Raw genomic sequence first — 17780 nt, forward strand, 5'->3', positions numbered from 1 at the left:
GAAGACTGTTAGCAGATTGTGTTACCACCTACAAGGCTGTACACAGGTATGCCCTTGCAGACCAAGGTCTGCCAGTGAAGCAGGTACCATGCCCAGAAACTTGGTTTTGCACCTCCCACAGAACCATGCCCTCATGACTGATGTGGATTACCAAGGATTCAGGCAAGCAGCTCTCCTGAGAATTGTGGGGGGGACGGAGCAAGACAACTGCTGCTTGTAAGTCATCCCTCCCCACACAGTCACTCTAGCACCTGGTTTTCTAGGAACACCCATACCTGATGAGAACCATGCTGGAGACATGGAAAGCCAGCATTTTCTTTCAGATCGGTTTTCTGTGAGACACTAAATTTGGAAGTGTTTTTTAGGAATTAACTTTCTGAGACGCGCCTAGAACTGAAGGGAGTATAATGAGATTACGATTATTTGTGAAAAAACTAGATATAATTCTTTGCTAACTTCTGTTACGGACTGCTCAGCCCTAGGCAAAGTAGGCTCTTTTGTCATTTTCAGTCTTTTTTCTGCCTAGACCTGAATTTCCGTAGTTGTCCTTGCATGCGTCCTCATCCCCAGACATTCTGATACTGAAAAGCCATTCTTTCTACCTCCTTTGTTTTAACACAATATATTAAAGCTCTGAGATGCCTTTACAGTGAACAGAAAATATTTTCCTTTCAAAACGTAAATGTCTACAGTAAGATTTCTAAACCAGTGTGATTGTTTGAATATCTGTAATCCACAGTGTGATGAGGAAGCCAAAATGCCTTCATTTAAAAAAAAAACACCACCAAAAAAAGAAGAAGAGTTATGGGCTATTTATTGACAGGTACGGACCTGGTTCTAACAGAGGAAAAACATTATTTTGATGCCATCTGTTAAAGGAAAGTAAAAAAGTTTAATTGTTTTTAGTTTTCTGTAATATGAAAATATAATAGAGAAAAGACAAATTCCTGCAGCATGAGTTGTATTAAAAGGATAATTATAAAACAAATACCTGGTTTATATTATAATATATTTTTATTGTTATATTATTATATATATTCAATGAAATACCTCCTTGTGGTAAGAAACACAGGAATCCGAAACATGCATAAACTCACAACATTAGAAATTACATGAGCACTGTGCTTAAGGTTGCAAGGATTTCACTTCTTTTCCCTGTTGCATGACATGAAGCCTTTGTCCCAGGATGCAAGGTGTGAACCTCCATTGATGTCTGATGAAGGCATGAAGACTGATGCTCCCACATACACTGGCTCCCCATACCATTTCAGAGTATCCATTTTCTGGCCCACCTCTTCCTGAAATCCACTCTCAGCCCACGTAAAGACCCACCCCAGCCCACACAGCCAAGAGGGTCCCTAGCACCAGGAACTAACAGCTCCAGTCCTTGGCGCAGTGCATTTTTCTGGCTTTCTCCTCCCTTGAGAAGTGATCACTGACTGGAGTCTCCCCAACAGCATTACTCCCTCCTTTCAGCCCTTGAGAGGCTTGTGCTTTACCCAACTCGTCTTTACCCGACACTGTCTTACTTCTGTGGAGGGTTCTCTGGCTGGAGAACTACTTTACTACGAGTAGGAAGGGAGATACTTTGTCCCTCAGCCCCACTGGACTCAGCACAAGAGCTCTCCATCAGTTTGACTCTGCTGCAGTGCTTCAAGAATGGCTTACTAGATACTGCAAATATGAGAAAACTAAAGGGAAAAGCACACTGCATAGCGTAGACATGGGAAAGCACCTTTGTGTGAGTAAGGAATACTTTGTGACTCTGCACATGCCAGCAGAAAGATACCACTGCATAGGACAAATGGATACAGGACAGAATGTAACTAGAACTAGGCAAAACATAAGGAATGAACAGAGAATGTCATTAGAAAAAAAGGACAAAAAAAGCAAGTCAATATTAACACATGCTTTTGTCAAAAATAACTAACTAACTAACTAAATAATATCTCTGCTTCTGTTTTCTGAGATATATTTTGCTTTTGGTCAATAAAAATGTTCTTCTGTTTGGTGTGGTTTTTTTGTGCAAGTAGAAGACACCTTTTTTTGAAACATCAACAATCTATAAAACAGGCGGAAGTTAAATGGATCTGAGTTCCAATTTAGGAAAAGGAATATCAGTTTAATTACTCCTGCTGGATTTTTCCGCCACTTTTTTTGAATGAGCCACAGAATCACAATTTTGTTTGTTTTTTTTTTTTTTCCCCAGGTGAGCTGGCTAGCCTTTAGACAAAAAATGCTAAAAAGAATCCCAAAAGAGTAAAAAACCAAAAATTTTATCTCATGGAAATGGATGCAATAAGAAAAAAAAAAGATAAAAAATGGATGCAATAAAAAAGAAATGGAGCAATAAAAGCCAATTGAAAAAAAAAGATTGTCATTTACATAAAGGGAATCCCTAAGGAAACTCTAGCTGCTCACAAATATAGGGCACAATGACTCTAGGTACTGTTATTTTCATTAGTCCATTGGAATATCTAGAAAAAGAATAAACCTTGAAAGCAGAACAAAATGTCCTTACAAAGGCAGAAATCTAAAATGAAGGGTTGTTCTGGGTAAGTTGACAGAAGCTGTTTTGGAAACTCCAACACCAGAGAGACTGCACAACACCAAGTGGCATGATTTGGGAATCTAAATACACTGTATCAGATGTGTTTTGATAAAAATCAGTTCAAAAGCTGATTGAATTGATCTACTCCTAAGCCACTTGAAGTTTTGTTGATGGACAGATAGTCGTGCACAGGAAGCATCCTGTTCGGTTGTAACTTTTAACAACTTGGTAGTTATCTCAGGGATTGCCTTATTCCAACTGACTATCACTGGGTCAGACATGTGAAAAGACATATGGAGATGGTTGTTAGCCCATGGAAATAATGCAAGGAAACTCTTTTCTGAATTAATAACACCGTGAAAGACAACTGTGTTTCTAATGCACTGTATCACAGTTATTACTGAGACACTTGTAGACTTACATGCTTATGTATTTGTTGATTCTGTTGGGTTTTATCCGTAGAAATTAGGGATTGTAAAGTCATGTACACTAGTCTTAAGGATTACTTCTTCAGTTTAGCTGTGACATTGTAAATAATGTTAGCTGTGTCAATGTTATTGGGACTGGATTTGTACGGGAGCATTCCTGGAACGCAATTGCCTAGACTGGCAACCGTGTCCCTGATCAGCTGAGCACTGTCCCTAACAGGATCTTTCATAGAATATTTGCCATAGGCACTTGGCGTGCAGCAGAAAAAGACAGCTCATGACATGTTGCCAGATATGGCTGGGAATTTTCATGTGTGTATTTAATTTAATTTACTAGGATGGGTGCAGTCTTCAGGCTTCACTTGACCACTTTTAGCAGTATGTTATTTATTACATTAGGTTAAGTTTATTACATTAAGGTTGAAGACTCCAGTGAATGTGTGTTAGGTAAGAACTACAGCATGGGTGACTGAAGTCATGCCATCAATTCTTTTGTAATGATAAGCTGTTAAGCATTACATTTTAGCTTCTACCAGTTCTTCAGGAAAGTTCTAATTTAACTAGTGTGTCAGCATCCTAAGGGTTCTTCTCTTCCTGATGGTCGGAAACAAAGGGAAGGCAGGGTCTACTAAGTTTAAGATGAGTTGTTCATCAGAGGCTGGCAAGCTATACACATCCTCCAAATATTTATCATGGTTAATTTACTGAGGTTTCTGTAGGCTCTTTTCTCCTACCACACAGTGACTCCAAGTCGTATTGTGCTAAGAGTTTTGGCATGTAAACATCAAGCAGCAGGAAGCATCCTTTTGGTGGAGTCAGATGCAAACATAGTCTATCTCTCTTTCATTATGACACATAAAGTTGATCCGTGGGAAATTTCCTCTCTCTGGATGCCTGTACAGCCACTATGGGTAAACTCTCGTACTGCATAGCTCCGCCTGCACTCTGCTTTTGTTGCCTGAAATTAGTTCAGCTCTCAGGTGGTGACGGAAATCCTGTGCTCCCTGAGGTGGATTTTGGCAGAGTAGCAGAATGGAAAGATTTTCTCCAATGAAATTTGTCACCCGCTGAAGGCTGGAGACCTCCCTCAATGAAATGTTTGCATTTGCAGTCTACTGATAAATGTGATGCCTATCATCTACCTAGCTTATGTCACCCCAATAGTGGTGAGTGCAGCAGTTTTCCCTTGCCCACCAAGATAAACTCATTGTTCTACTGTCCTCTGTGACAGCACTCCCTGGTACCTGTCTCTTTGTCACTTAATGCATGCATCTTCTGGTGTGTGGTTACTTCCTAGTGTCCTTTTCGCTCTCCACTGTGGCTGGTCAGCTGTGACCTGTCTCATGACTGTCATCTCATCAACCTGTTATACCCAGACTGTCATCTCATCAACCTGTTATACCCAGAAAAGAACTGTGGTCTGCTAGCAGGTCTGGACTTTCTCGTAATACCTATTAATAGCATTTCCAAGAAGTCTTTTTCCGTGTTTCATGGCTATCTGCCTCACCATTTTGGAGTTTAAAATACAGGAAATTCTTTTCCATTTTTATTCCTTTTATCAGAACCTGAGAGCTGCAACTTGGTTGTCAGCAACTAAAAAGGATTGAGACTCACTTTTAAGGTCAAACATTATTATAGTGCCACACCTACCAGAGAGAAAAGACCCAAAACACTCAAGGGAAATGGATTTGTTTGTTAGAATGGGAGACTTTGCTAGTGATTCATACTTTAATAATATCTGAATCTTTTATTCTAGGCAAGAGCTACAAAGAGATGACTTTTTTTTGTTTCTACGTGTTGGACAAGGTCAGTGAGGACATATCAGCACAGCTAGGACTTATTTTATCTTTGCCTGGATTTCCCAGGTATGTACAGTTTTCTTCACTTCCCCTTTTTACGAATAAACCTTTCCTGTAAAGAAAGACATGAATACCTTCGGACAGTATATGCTCATGTTAGAGTACCATGTATTTGACAAGTCTGTAAAAGAATGGGACTTTCAGTTTCCTTACAGGATGTCAAAAAGAATATAAGCATATTTGCCTGGGCTGAACTATGGTATAGTTTATGCTAATTAATCATTGTAATTTTGTGATCTCTCCTGGGGAAGGAGGGCAGCTCCGAGTCAGCCCATGAACCTAGATTCCAGAAATCTCTGTTTTTCAGGACGTAGTAAGCACTGAGAGCAGAGCTCAGAGTCAGTGATGGTCTTGGAAATGAGTAGGAGAGGATCTGGTATTCTCTACATCAGCAAATGCAGCTTTCCAAGCCTGCTTGCTGCAGTCTGTCTTAAAGCTCTTCTGTGTTAAGTGTCTGATTGCCTGTGAAAACTAGCATATTGATAAATTAGCTTTTTCCTAGGGGAAATGTTCTGGTAAGTAATAATATTTACTATTTGTCCATTAAATCTACTGTAATTTGACCAAGCACAGTACATCCTTCCAAGAACCGGTGTCTACAATACTTCCCCAACAGTCACTGAATGATAGATGAGATTATGGCAGTGGCCAAGAAAAGTATTTAAGACTTGCATTAGACTTCCAGCCTTAGCGGGGACAAGCCTGGGACGGCTACATGCTTCATGCCTCATTTGGGCTATTATCTATAACTACGTATTTATTATTTTGCTTGATTAATCATATTGCTTCCACTTAAATACAAATGTAAAAAAAAAAGTTTTTGCACAGTATACATCAACATGGTAGGGTTACAGTCTAAAGGAACTTACCAGCATTACAGACTCAAGATTTGGAAATTCAGTTTACTGCAGCTGAACAGTTTTGTGGGCATTCTGGCAAGATAGCAACATAGCTTTAGGTATGATGACAACTTTTGTCTTATGAAGTAAAAGCAAAGGAGCCTGAGCGTATTTCTACACAGAAGCACTTGGACAGGACTTTGGCAGGGACCCATTGCGTCTTCTGCTAATGGATTTGAACTTAAATGTTTTCTGCATCTCTAATAATCACTGAAGTTAATCAACAGCATTTAAGCATTTTCTGCTATGAGCTGAAGACCTCTGAGAGTCACAGAATTGCTGAGATTGGCAGGCACTACTGCAGGTTATCAGAGCTAAGTGGATCAGGATATCCTGGGGCAATTCCAGCTGGGCTTTGAATGTTTGCAAAGCTGGAGACTTCACAACTTGTCTGGGCAGCATATTCCACGGTTTGATCACCCTTGCAAACAAAAAAAAAAAATCCTTTTTTTTAATGTATAAATGAAATTTCTTTTACTTCAGTTTGTGCCTAGTACCTGTGGTCCTGTTACTAGTCACCACTGAGAAGTGTCTGGTTCACTCTTCTTATCCCCCCCATTCACCTGTTTAAACACATTGGTAATTCCTCCCTGAGCCTTTTGTTCTCTGGGCTGAAAAGCTCTTGTCTTTTTAAGGCCCACAGTGGCACTTGAAGTGAAGAGCAAAGGCAGTCCCATCCATGTTCTGCCTGCCTTAAGGACCTTCCCCACTATCACTGAAATTCCTCCTATATATATACGAAAAGTATAAAGACCTATTCTCTTCAAAATTCTGCTAAATATTTGCCTGCAAACCAATGCATGATACAGAAATCATGACAAGATACAGGACTGCTTTAAGCGGCAGGCTCATCCTGCTGTTTTACATCTTAACCCTTTCAGTGACCAACACAAGATGTTACGGATGAAACTGCAAAGAGTCCTTAGTGAAAGGTGAGGGATTATCTCTCTTGAATTCCTAAAGTCTCTCTTTGAAAGAGTGTCATTTAAACCTGCAGAGCCAATGACATAGGTTTTGTTAGCTGGAGAAGTCAATGCTTTTCCAGGGAGACTCCAGGACGCAAAGAATATGGAGACAAACTGAATACTGTAGAGGGAGGCTCTGAAAACATGGCCTGTCAGAGAAAGATGGAAACAGCTGTGTTAATTTAACCTGAAGAAGGGGAAATAGAATGTGAGTAACTTGCTTACAGTTTCCTACTGCTCCACCTGAGGATAACTAATCGTGATTTCCCCGCCTCACAAGGAAATATAATTAGCAGTCAAATGCAGTACAGAAAAGGTGGCCAGCACCTCCAACATCAAAATTAGTGAGCCTTTGTATGTCCTTCAAAAAGACGCAGCTCTCTGTTGTAGGACTAGAGGATTCTGGAATCCTCTCTACTGAACAGGTAGAGATTGGGGCCTCACTTAGAGGACACATGCTTTTACATGTTCCTTATAATAATGAGCTTAAAGGCAGCAATTCACCCAAAAAAAAGAGATCTTTGGCTCACCATTCAGAAAGATCCAGCCCTTCCTAACATGCTTCAGAAGGAGTCGTTTTGTTCTTGCACTACTCTCAAAGATAAGTTGTAAACAAACTGGGCAGCATGGATATGGCTCTGAGTATATATAGCAAAAGCATAAATAAAGAATCAACCTCTGCTGCAGTTTCAGCAAAGTCCATATAACGAGTGTGTTTCTTACTGGGAGCAAAACAAATCAGACTATTGTGGTGCTAAACACTGTCATTCCTTTATCTATATTTTCCAGTCCAAATCCTGAAATGAAAAAATCCATTCTACTACTCCTCAGAAAACCAGAGTATGATGCTATAGGTTGTGTTCATCAGGTTGCTGTCCATATCCTGGAAAACACTGGACTTCATGTTAAAAAAAAAAAAAAAAAGTGTCGAGATGCCAGAACGAAACTGCTTAGTCCAACTGTACCATGAAAAATAACCATTGTGCACCGATTTAGTCAAAGAACTTTTGCCTTAAACTTAAAAACTGGAAAACCTTTTCTCTTTGTAAATAAAGAATTGTCTGTCTTAGATATTTTTCCAATTCCAGATGGTTTTTGATTTGTTTGTTCCAGTAACAAAATTTCTCAAAACGGCAATTTATACACTCTAGGTAAAGTCTATATATACTTAAAAACTCTCTGATAAGTGTCCATCATGGAGAAGGGTAAAGATTTAGACTGTAACACCTGCTTAAGGGCTCTTACCACTCTGTGTGCCCTCCATTAGTTGAATTTACTGGCTCTCTTGTATCCCAGGTCATTTTTAGTTCTTTGTGATTTAAAAAAATTCTTGCAGAGCAATCAGATGTGGTAGCACAGGTAGTGAAGTGTGAATGAAGATCTTTGAGGGTAGTGGAAAGTAGCCAAGTAGCCACTGTCCTTGCTTCCACCTGTCTTACATATGGCTCTTTCTGACGCAGATCAGTTAGTAGGTATCATTGAACATCACGTCCTATAAGTGAGTTCCTCAAAATTCACTGAATAAGGAAGTCTAGTCTGAGCCCTGGGAGAAACTAAAGGAAGAAAGAACATCCGTTACTTAAAATGCAAGAGCATAATTTTTCAGTAAGTATTTCCATGATTCCCTTTTCTTTTCAAGGTGTGACTGAATTTCCTTCTCCGTTTGTCAATGCAGCAGAATTCAAAGAACTCTAAGCCTTTCAGAGTCTGTTTTTTTTTCTTTTCAGTGTTTCATTCTTCACCTACAGGTTGCCAGGACTGAAAGACTATGTTAGGTTACTGACTGCTGCACTGTGACAAGCATGCATCATTCACGCATTGTTTTTGAAGTTGGCTCTGAATCAGTGGAAAAGGACAAGCCAGAAAACTAAAGTGATATAGGCATTTTAATTACATAATATATGCAAAATAGATTATACACGAATAATAACATGGACTTTTCATGTCTGTGTAAATCAGTACATCATTGTTCTCCACAAAACATCACATGTCAATGTGGACCCACACAGGGGAGCTACCATTGTCATTCCCTCAATAAGATAGCTACAGTTCATTCTGCCACAAGAAATTTTCATATGTTTGGATAACCAGACTTCATTAAAGCCATAAAAAAATAAGATAGAGATGCTGCGAAATCTTTGAACAATTTAATGTAATGGTTAATTACCCTCCATCTTAAAAACAGGAATCATAAGCTCTATCTTTAGCTTCCAGGTACCAGTTTGTCGTGGCAAATTTTGCAGCTAACTATATCTTAGTGATCCAAAGTGGTCCTACGATTTGTTCCCAAATTCCAGGTTCTTGACTTTTTCACTGATTTAACTGATAGGGAGGAATAGGTTTCTTCCCAATTAACTGAACGCTTTCTGTCCTCCTCTTTCTTCCAGGTATTGAAAGTGTTACAGCCAAGATAGACAAAGACACTGTATCAAAATGCCTCGGGGCAAGGAGGATATTTAAATATGTTAGTCACTTATCTAAACAGAATAAAGGCCTTTGTGATCTAGGGGGTCAGGGAGAGATCTCAGGGGACACCAGGTCATAGTCAAAACTGCTTTTCCCCACTTATGTCACTATATTTCTTTGAGCTGCTGACTTCCCAAAGTTACTTTGTGACAAAAAAAAGTATTGAAACAAAAAAGGTATTGATCTCAAAAGTCCAGGATGACAGCCAAACGTTTCCTCACTCTTTTCTCTGTTAACTCTTTAGAGGAACACTAGACAATTGCAATGTTGTACTGATCTTATATTTTAGGGCTGACCTGATCAATATCTCTTCTGATGTGATGCCTGAGGCAATTTTCATCAAGGACCTGTAAGCCGTAAAGGCATAGTAAATACATGTTTTCAGTCCTTTCTTATTCACAATCTTTCTCACAGAAAGTCTTGCCCAAATAAATATGTAATTAAATGAAATAAATAAAATAATTTTCTGTCCAAGCCACTGAAACTAAGACCTCTACACCTGCGCCTTTTCACCTCTTGTCTTTTTTTCAGTAAATCATATCTCATATACAGTCTGCCACACTTGGATTGTGTGCCTTGTCATAATTGATTCCCATTATTGTTTCTTTGGGTAATATTCCCTTAGGAATTTTCCTCTCTGACTCCCCTATCTTTGCCTTTAGAGTACAACTTAAGGGCCTCCACACCTCAATAAATGATAGGGTGCCAGGACATGCTTTTCTAGCTCCTTTACACAGGAAAAACACAAAGTTGAAAAGACTTGTCATTCTACAAAGACTGGATAATAAAAGGTGCCTTCATCTGCTACTAATAAAAGCAAAGCCTCTAGTTCCAGTATACTTAACACAAGTCCTTAAAAAACAAGTGCGGGGAAGTAAAAAAAAAAAATAAAAAGGTTACTTTGCTATTATAAAAGAAATAAAATTACCAGAAGGGCAGTGGCTGGGGTGTGCCCTCTGAGTTTTAACCATGATTAGTCTTCCAAGATATTCCTGTTAAACTTTCTTCAGTCTTGCAAGACTTCAAGATAGTTTTCAAGAAACATAGTATGAACAAAAAAAAAGTCTAACCTGATCAAATGGAAAGTTAACTCAGAAATATTTGCTCCTTTTTTCCTTTCAGGCGGAATGAACTACTTCCCTCGAGTGCCTGCAGCACTCCAACACAACAGTTCATATACTGTCCATTCTATTTGTCCTGGTTTCATGTGGATAGAGTTAATTTTCTTCTTAGTAGCTGGTATAATGCTGTGTTTTGGATTTAGGATGAGAATAATGTTCATAACAAACTGATGTTTTGGTTCTTGCTAAGTAGTTCCTAACTAGCGCTTACACTAGTGAAGGACTTTTCAGCTTCCTGCAAGGTGCTCAAGAAGAGGGGAGGGAGCACAGCCAAGACAGCTGATCCAGACTGGCCAACCATATGACATCATGCTCAGTAAATAAGATGGGGGAAGAAGAACGAAGGGGTGGACATTTGGCATGACGGCGTTTTTCTTCCCAAGTAACCGTTACATGTGATGGAGCCCTGCTTTGTGGGGATGGCTGAACACCTGCCTGCCCATAGGAAGTAGTGAATTAATTCCTTGGTTTGCCCGCACAGCTTTTGCTTTACCTGTTAAACTATTTTATTTTACGTCAATAATTAAACTATTCTTATCTCAACCCATAAGTTTTCTTCCTTTTAGCGTTCCAGTTCTCTCCCCACCACTTTTGTGTTGCTTAGTTGCTAGCTGGGTTTGAATCACGACACTATTCCAGGAAACTGGCAAATGCAACCAACTATATTTCAATTGATACACATAGCCAGAAAAAAAAAAGGAAAGTCAATGTGGACGTCAGAAAACAAGCCTCTTTGCAAAAGAGCCAATACAGAAGGGGTTACCCCCTGATTTTTAGCAACCCCACCCTGTCGAAACATCATCGAAGGAGAAGTCTTTGCAGCTATGTTGAATATTCCTGACTCTTAAAAACCAGCAAATTTCAGTCGCAAAGATAATACAAAAATGCTTATATGCTTGCATTTGTAACTAGATAGTTGGAAAAAAATTCATCTTTGTTATTTTAATTTGGCATGTATGTGAAAAAGTAATGTTACTTTAAAAAGATTTTGTGGGGTTTAGCATTGATGTAGTGACTGAAAAATTTCTTAAATAGGATTCATTGAAGCATTAGACCACGGTCTGATCTTTTGATTTCTTTTATCTGATCCTCTGATAAAAGTTTCCACCAGTATGTTCCAAAACAGGCACAGGAAAATAAGAAAAGAATGTGAAATTACTGTCTGCCTCCCACTGCGCCCTTCCACCCCAGACTTTTAGAGTGGAAAAACTACTAGCTTTTTAACTTTTTTTAACTTTTTTTTTTTCTGTTGCACTCTCCATGGAGCACTAAAGTTAGAAAGCAACCTTTCTAAAATAAGGATTGCATATATCTCTTCATTCTATCTGAACCTAGCCAGTAGAGAAATGTTGGGAATGTTGTGACTCAACAAGTTGGACTGGTTTCACTTGCTTTCTGGTAAATCAGGATTGTTTTCAGAGGATCTTGAGTCTCCTTTTGTCTTTTGTACAGGTAATATTTATGCTACCAAACCATTGGTATAGCAGCTTTTTTGCTGTTGTGGGATGTCTTTGACAAGTGTGTGTCATGTACACACTGCATGCAACATAAGTGCTGAATCTTCACCAAAACTAGAACTTCAGTTTTTATTAACTTCTCTAAACTAGTCTTTATAAGAATTAGTAAATAAATTATATTAGAGCTTATTATTAGAATGAGTAAATAAAGCATATTAGAAATTATATCTAAATTGTTCTGATGGGTTTCAAGTGTAAATCGGAGAAGCTTTTAATATTTATTTAAAGAAAAAATTTGCATACTCTCACATGAGTCAGTCAGATGTGTTTCTAATTCTGTTTTCTCTTAAGGAAGATTTACAACATAATACAATGGTAATTATTCTGTGTAGTGTTTTACCACTTTCTGCATGGAAATATTGTTATTGTATTGTTGTTCAAGAGGTTTGGCTTTTTTTTTTTTTAAATGTGGTAAACATTTCTAACTGGTTATGTTTTACAGACTTTCATTCATTTTTTACCTTTTCTTTTAAGACCAGCGTTAAACTTACAGAGGTAATCCAAAACCAAGCACACGACCAAGGTAAAGTTGCTTTTTTCTTTTCCTCTCATCGGCAGCTGACAGATCACAGATTAAATATTTTGGGATATTTAAGAGTCAAACAGAGCCACAACGACTTCCATAGCTGTTATATGAAAAATAATCAGAGAAGAACTGTGCTGCACTTACATTTCAAACTCTCCATTTTCTTAGAAATGCTAGGCTGGATCTCATTAGCTTGAAAAGCAGTAGTTGTGCTAAAAATAGATTTCTAGAGAAAATTTCTTTTTACAGGCTTGGGAGGCAAAATCATCACTCTGCAGTCAGAGGTTGTCACCCATTTTGTGAATGCATTGTGCTCAGAGTTCATCAAAGGCATGGTGACAGCTTCACCAGTCCTTCATGCATAGGATGAACAGAATGAATAAGGCACTAAAAGGTTCTTATTCCCTCCCAGGAAAAGGCAGAAAAGATGCAGCTTGTTATTTGGTTATAGTATTCAGAAGGGGTCTGTCTATTTCTTGCACTATTCTGATTTTTACCAATCTGTAATTCTTCCTTCTTACTGTCTGAATAAAGAAAAAGCAGAACTTGAGAACAGCCTTTCTGTGTCTAACAAAACACCCTTCTGCCACAGGACCTGCCGTATGAATTGCCCACATCAGAAACTTTAGAAAAACAACACGCTTGCAACATCATCATCCCGCCCCTCTGATACACATTTCAACAGTCCCAAAACTGTGGTTTCTAGCACGACTTTCAGGGGCTGGGGCTGCTGCAGTCCTTTTTCCTAGGAGAAAAATCACTGCCAATAAACACAAGCAGCCTTCTATATGCTATTCCTGTCACACATGACAGTATACTTTTTATGACCATTTGAGGAATAGCTCTGCTTTAAATAATTATCCATACTCATGTATAAATGTGGCACATTTGCATCTTATTGGGCTTATTTGCATCTAAAGATACAAGTTCTTGTCTAGCCACACCACATTATTTGTGCGGGCTTGAACAGGAGAAAGATGAATGATAAATTTGCTTTTTGGAGGGTAAAACCATCTGTCCAAACACATTAATATATTTTTGCTCTCTTCCAATAGCAGCACGCTGACAGGTTGTAAATAGCTGAGGCCAATTCTAGACCAGGCTACCTCCACTCACATAAGATCAGAGATTTCTCCTTGGCACAGATTTGGCTTTCAGAGAATAGAACTGTACTAAGATGCTAAAAGAGCAATAACCCGTGACCGTGCGGACAAAAGCAATTAGCCAGTATTCAAAGAATATCTTGCACTGTGATATCCTGCACGGTACCTTCCTCACATACAAAAGTCCTGAGACAGCTGTATTGCCTTTTTTTTTTTTTTTCCAGTAGTTCTAGTCAAAAGCTTATTTGAAGATGTCAGTTTTTACCCTTCAGAAAAAAAAGTAGTCATTAAAAGTGTATAGAAGAAAAGTACAGGGTTCACTCATCTCAGAAGGACAGCTATGCTGCAGCTCATCCTGCCAAATTCGTCATCGCATTCCCAGCCCTACCTAGCCTTGAGAAAGACATAGGGAAAACTTGCAGATTCCTATCCGTTTTTCCTGATGAAAGCCAGGTCATTCAAATAAAAACTTCTCAGTACTTCTTTGAAACAGGATTTTTTTTTATCCTTTGTCAGTTACCAATTTTGTGCTTCTGCTGTGCTCTCCTACCTTTCGCTAACACATTTTGATGAATCATAAAACTTAAAACTCAAGGGTTTTTTACCTTGTTTTTGCAAAGAGTGCAGCATGTCAACTGCTCTGTGGCACCACTCAGGCCACATAAGAAGGCTGCCACAGCTAGTCCCCTTTGCTCTCACAGCACAAGGAAGCAAAGGATTGATTTTTTTCCTTCAAGTCATAGAAAAAAAAGAACACGATGTGGTCACAGACAGCAAAACAGGTTGAATCCCACAAGTGAACACTTTGCTTGTTCAATATCTAACTGTGCCTTTTCAAAAGCTCAGCAACTCCACAGTGTAGCATTGCAGTCTTACACTGCAGCATCCAGTCTACATTGAGAGGAGGTGACCGCACACTGCAGTGCAACGCTCTTCTACTACAGTTCTGCTGTGTGTAGATTAAGTAAACAACAGCAAAAGAACAAGACATTCTGCCAAAGCTTAGTATACCATTTAACTTCAAGGACATCGCTTTGCTGAAGATGATCTTGATTGTTTTAATGAAAAAATCAAAAAAGTCTGTGTAACTGCTTTGCTGTCGGTTTTGACAAATTGAAATTTGTTTTTAGAGATGACAGTGGGACCATGGAAATTTCTGTACTATATTTACCCTTTTTCTGTGATGAAGCAAAGACACTGGCAAATGTTTTCAGTGCTGAATAGCTTTCCAGGTGATACTGGAAGCACAGCAAATACCACCTGGAGATGCATGTCATACAGACAGCTGGACTGGGGGATAAGAATGATTTTGATTCGTAATACCTGGCCAAACAAAAAAAAGTCACTATTGGAATTTTTTTACGTCTCAGAAAAAAAAAAAAAATCTACTTTTGACTCTCTTCTTCTCCTAGGTCACTTGTTAGTCACGTCACACTGCAACTTATTTATGCCAACTAGCAGAGCTGTGCTCTGCAGTGCCAGTATGATGATGGCATATAACTCAGATTACAGAAGCAGGCCCACGACTGAAACCTGAATGCTGTAGTTGTTCCTTTGCCCTTGCTGTTAGGAAGGATTTCAATGACACAGCAGAAATGTTCCATGTGGAGCAGATAAAGCACAATGCAGAAATATGCTGAGGCATAAAATATTTCGTAGCAAATACAAGTATTGCTGAAAAACTTATTGTTCCTGACAGAAAAATTTGAATACAGAGATATGAGCGTAAAGAGAATTAAAAATGTTTGGCATATACAGCCACATGACAATTCGTAAACCCTCTTTCCTGCATTGCAGGAAAAATAGATTCATTGCATGCAAAATGCCAAACTCCTTCGTCTTTCATTAAAGTGTATAGCATTGGCAAATTTATTAGGTCATGCATTTGTCTGTAATGATATTACAGAGAAAATCAAAACAAGCAGAACAAAAGGAAACACAAGCACACTCTGAAGCCTGTCTTGCTGTTCTCTCCACTTACAGTTAAAGAGAAGTACTCTCCCCTCTAATACAAGGCAGATACATTTCCCTTGTGGAAAGCTGAGGTTCCAGGAATTGCTACATTTAAGGTTTTGCATACTTGAATAAAAATTTCATGCTAGGCGTATGTTCTTGGTTTTTAACGCTGCGCTGTGTCTCATAATGAGATGCAAGAGAGCACTGAAGCGCTTTAGGAAATACCTTGTAACAGATTGATTTCTCATTTAGAATAATTTTTGGCATTTCAGTACCTCAAACTGGCACTATTTCTGGAGCCATGAAATAACGCTGCTTCAGTATTCTCAGAAGAGAATAATCTCACAAGATGAACATTTGTAAACCGGCAAAACCAAGAGTGATCTCAAAGACATATGCAGAGACTCTGGACAGCAGCTCACTGGCTTTCTTGAAACCACTGCCCAGACTTCTGCAAGTTGAGAGAAATGTTCTTGCTATTTGCCTTGATAAATTATTTTAGCCAAGGCTGTATTTTTCTACTTCAATTTCACAGCACAAGAAATCCGTAAGCATTTTTGTGTAATGTCTCTTTTTTCCTGGTATGGGTGTTTTCCTCCACAGGATTTATTATGCTTTCCTTTCACTTCAAAAAGGTAGCAGAAAATATCTGAAACCTATTCTCTCATTGTCTTTTCCGCCTTTCATGACTCAGGCTATATCTCTCTGGTGTGACCTCACAGCCTACCAGATCAGAATTCAACAGTTCTACTGGCAGGTCTGCTGCGACACCAGCTACACAGGCAGGGGAGTCCAATGTGAAAGAGAACGAAAACTCTGCCTTCAGAAACTCTGCAACTTGTGTTATTTTTTCCAAAAAATTCCATGATCACAGCAAGTCCAAGTAATTATAAAATTTGGTTTGTTTTTCTGCTTATATCTTTGAGTACAGCAGTGGAAGGAAAGAAACATCTCCAAAAAGATACTTTGCAGTGTCATGCACAGGTCCAGATGGTCACCTGCCACAGAACAGAATAATAATACCTCTGTGACAGAAGCTATCACCAGCTCACATAATTTTTCTCTGTCATGCTCAGAACCTTCTTGCTTGCTTTCATTTAGAAGCATTTTCCATGCCAGGGGGTCATGCCTAAGGTTCCAGGTTCCATTCCCGCAAATATGATTTCCCAAAAGGATCCGGAGCCCCTCACACTCAAAACACTTCCTTACACAGATCCCTATTGTCTCCTTCCTCTCCTACAAACCCCTCCTTTAAAACTTGGCTTCTGACAGGCTACAGAAAAAAAATGACTCATAATCACTCTCTAGTCTGCTAATAAAAATTACCCACTGCTTCCTGTGAAGCCACATCCATCTGCACGTAGTAGTCCTGTCTTTCTTGCAAAAGCAATTATCTCTTTCTATACAACAAGTATACAAACATTAGTGACAAAGCCATCTGGATAACCTGGTCAATATTCACCTCAGAGTGATGTCATCAAGATACAGGTATAAATGTACTGCTGATGCATTGAAGAAAGAAGTACTATTGCTGCTTGAGGTTTAGCAAAGACAGCAATGATACTGCAAGGCTGGTTTCTAGAGATGCAAGAAATGTCAGCAAAAGAACATTAAAAAGCCCACTTAGTATCAAGAAAAAGATCTTTCAGAAATAGGATAAAGGGTGTTCTCTGCACACGTTTTCCTTATTAAGAAAACACAAACAGAAACACCAGGTAAAAAAAAATAAAAAAAATTTAAAAATTACGTGGAGAGCCTTGCAAGAAACAATTGTTAAAGTCAAGTTTTATATGCTCTTACACATTGGGAATATCATTTTGGCTATTTTTCTGCAACAAAGAAAAGCAATCATATGGTGACAAGAGACCAAGGCATTCTTTTACAATGCATCTGATCATAGCATCCCAGGATCTGAATCAGGTAGGTGAAAGTGTCAGGAACAATACATGCACTATTATAGAAGCAGTCATAAACAGATCCCAGAAGTACAGCCTGACACTAAAAAGGAAGAATCAGCATCATTTTTATAGTAGAAAGTGTACACTATCTCTTGATGTCTACAATAGCAGCACCACTGGCAACCTATGGCTTTCAGTAAGGGTGATATCCCTTTCCTGTGATTGCAGCCACATTGCCCATAGGGACTTGCCCTGGTAAACTGTGGGAACTATCTCGGGATCTTCTCTGACACACTGTTTCCAGCTGTTAGCACTTACCATGAGTGCATGCCGTACAGTCAGAGGCACATCAGCGGTACCTCCTTTGTATATACCCAAGGAGACATGGTAAGGCTCTTATCAAAGAGGAACATCGTGCAAAGCCTACTGACAGCTGAAGATGGACCTTGAGAGCAGTAGGATGGATGAGGAAAAGCTGTCATTCACATAAG

The 17780-nt window shown here is 39.0% G+C and overlaps 1 long non-coding RNA gene across 1 annotated transcript; it reads left to right on the top strand.

Moving 5' to 3' along the window:
* Positions 1-4584: 4584 nt before the first annotated feature.
* Positions 4585-10832, top strand: LOC148050478 (uncharacterized). Its single transcript, XR_015701094.1, has 3 exons — positions 4585-4844; positions 8163-8307; positions 10291-10832. It is a non-coding gene; the product is annotated as an uncharacterized LOC148050478 (long non-coding RNA).
* The last annotated feature ends 6948 nt before the right edge of the window (positions 10833-17780 follow it).

Source organism: Nipponia nippon, unplaced genomic scaffold (genome assembly GCF_047370975.1).
Source record: "Nipponia nippon isolate SJK-2023a ecotype South Korea unplaced genomic scaffold, ASM4737097v1 scaffold_8, whole genome shotgun sequence".
Taxonomy (NCBI): domain Eukaryota; kingdom Metazoa; phylum Chordata; class Aves; order Pelecaniformes; family Threskiornithidae; genus Nipponia; species Nipponia nippon.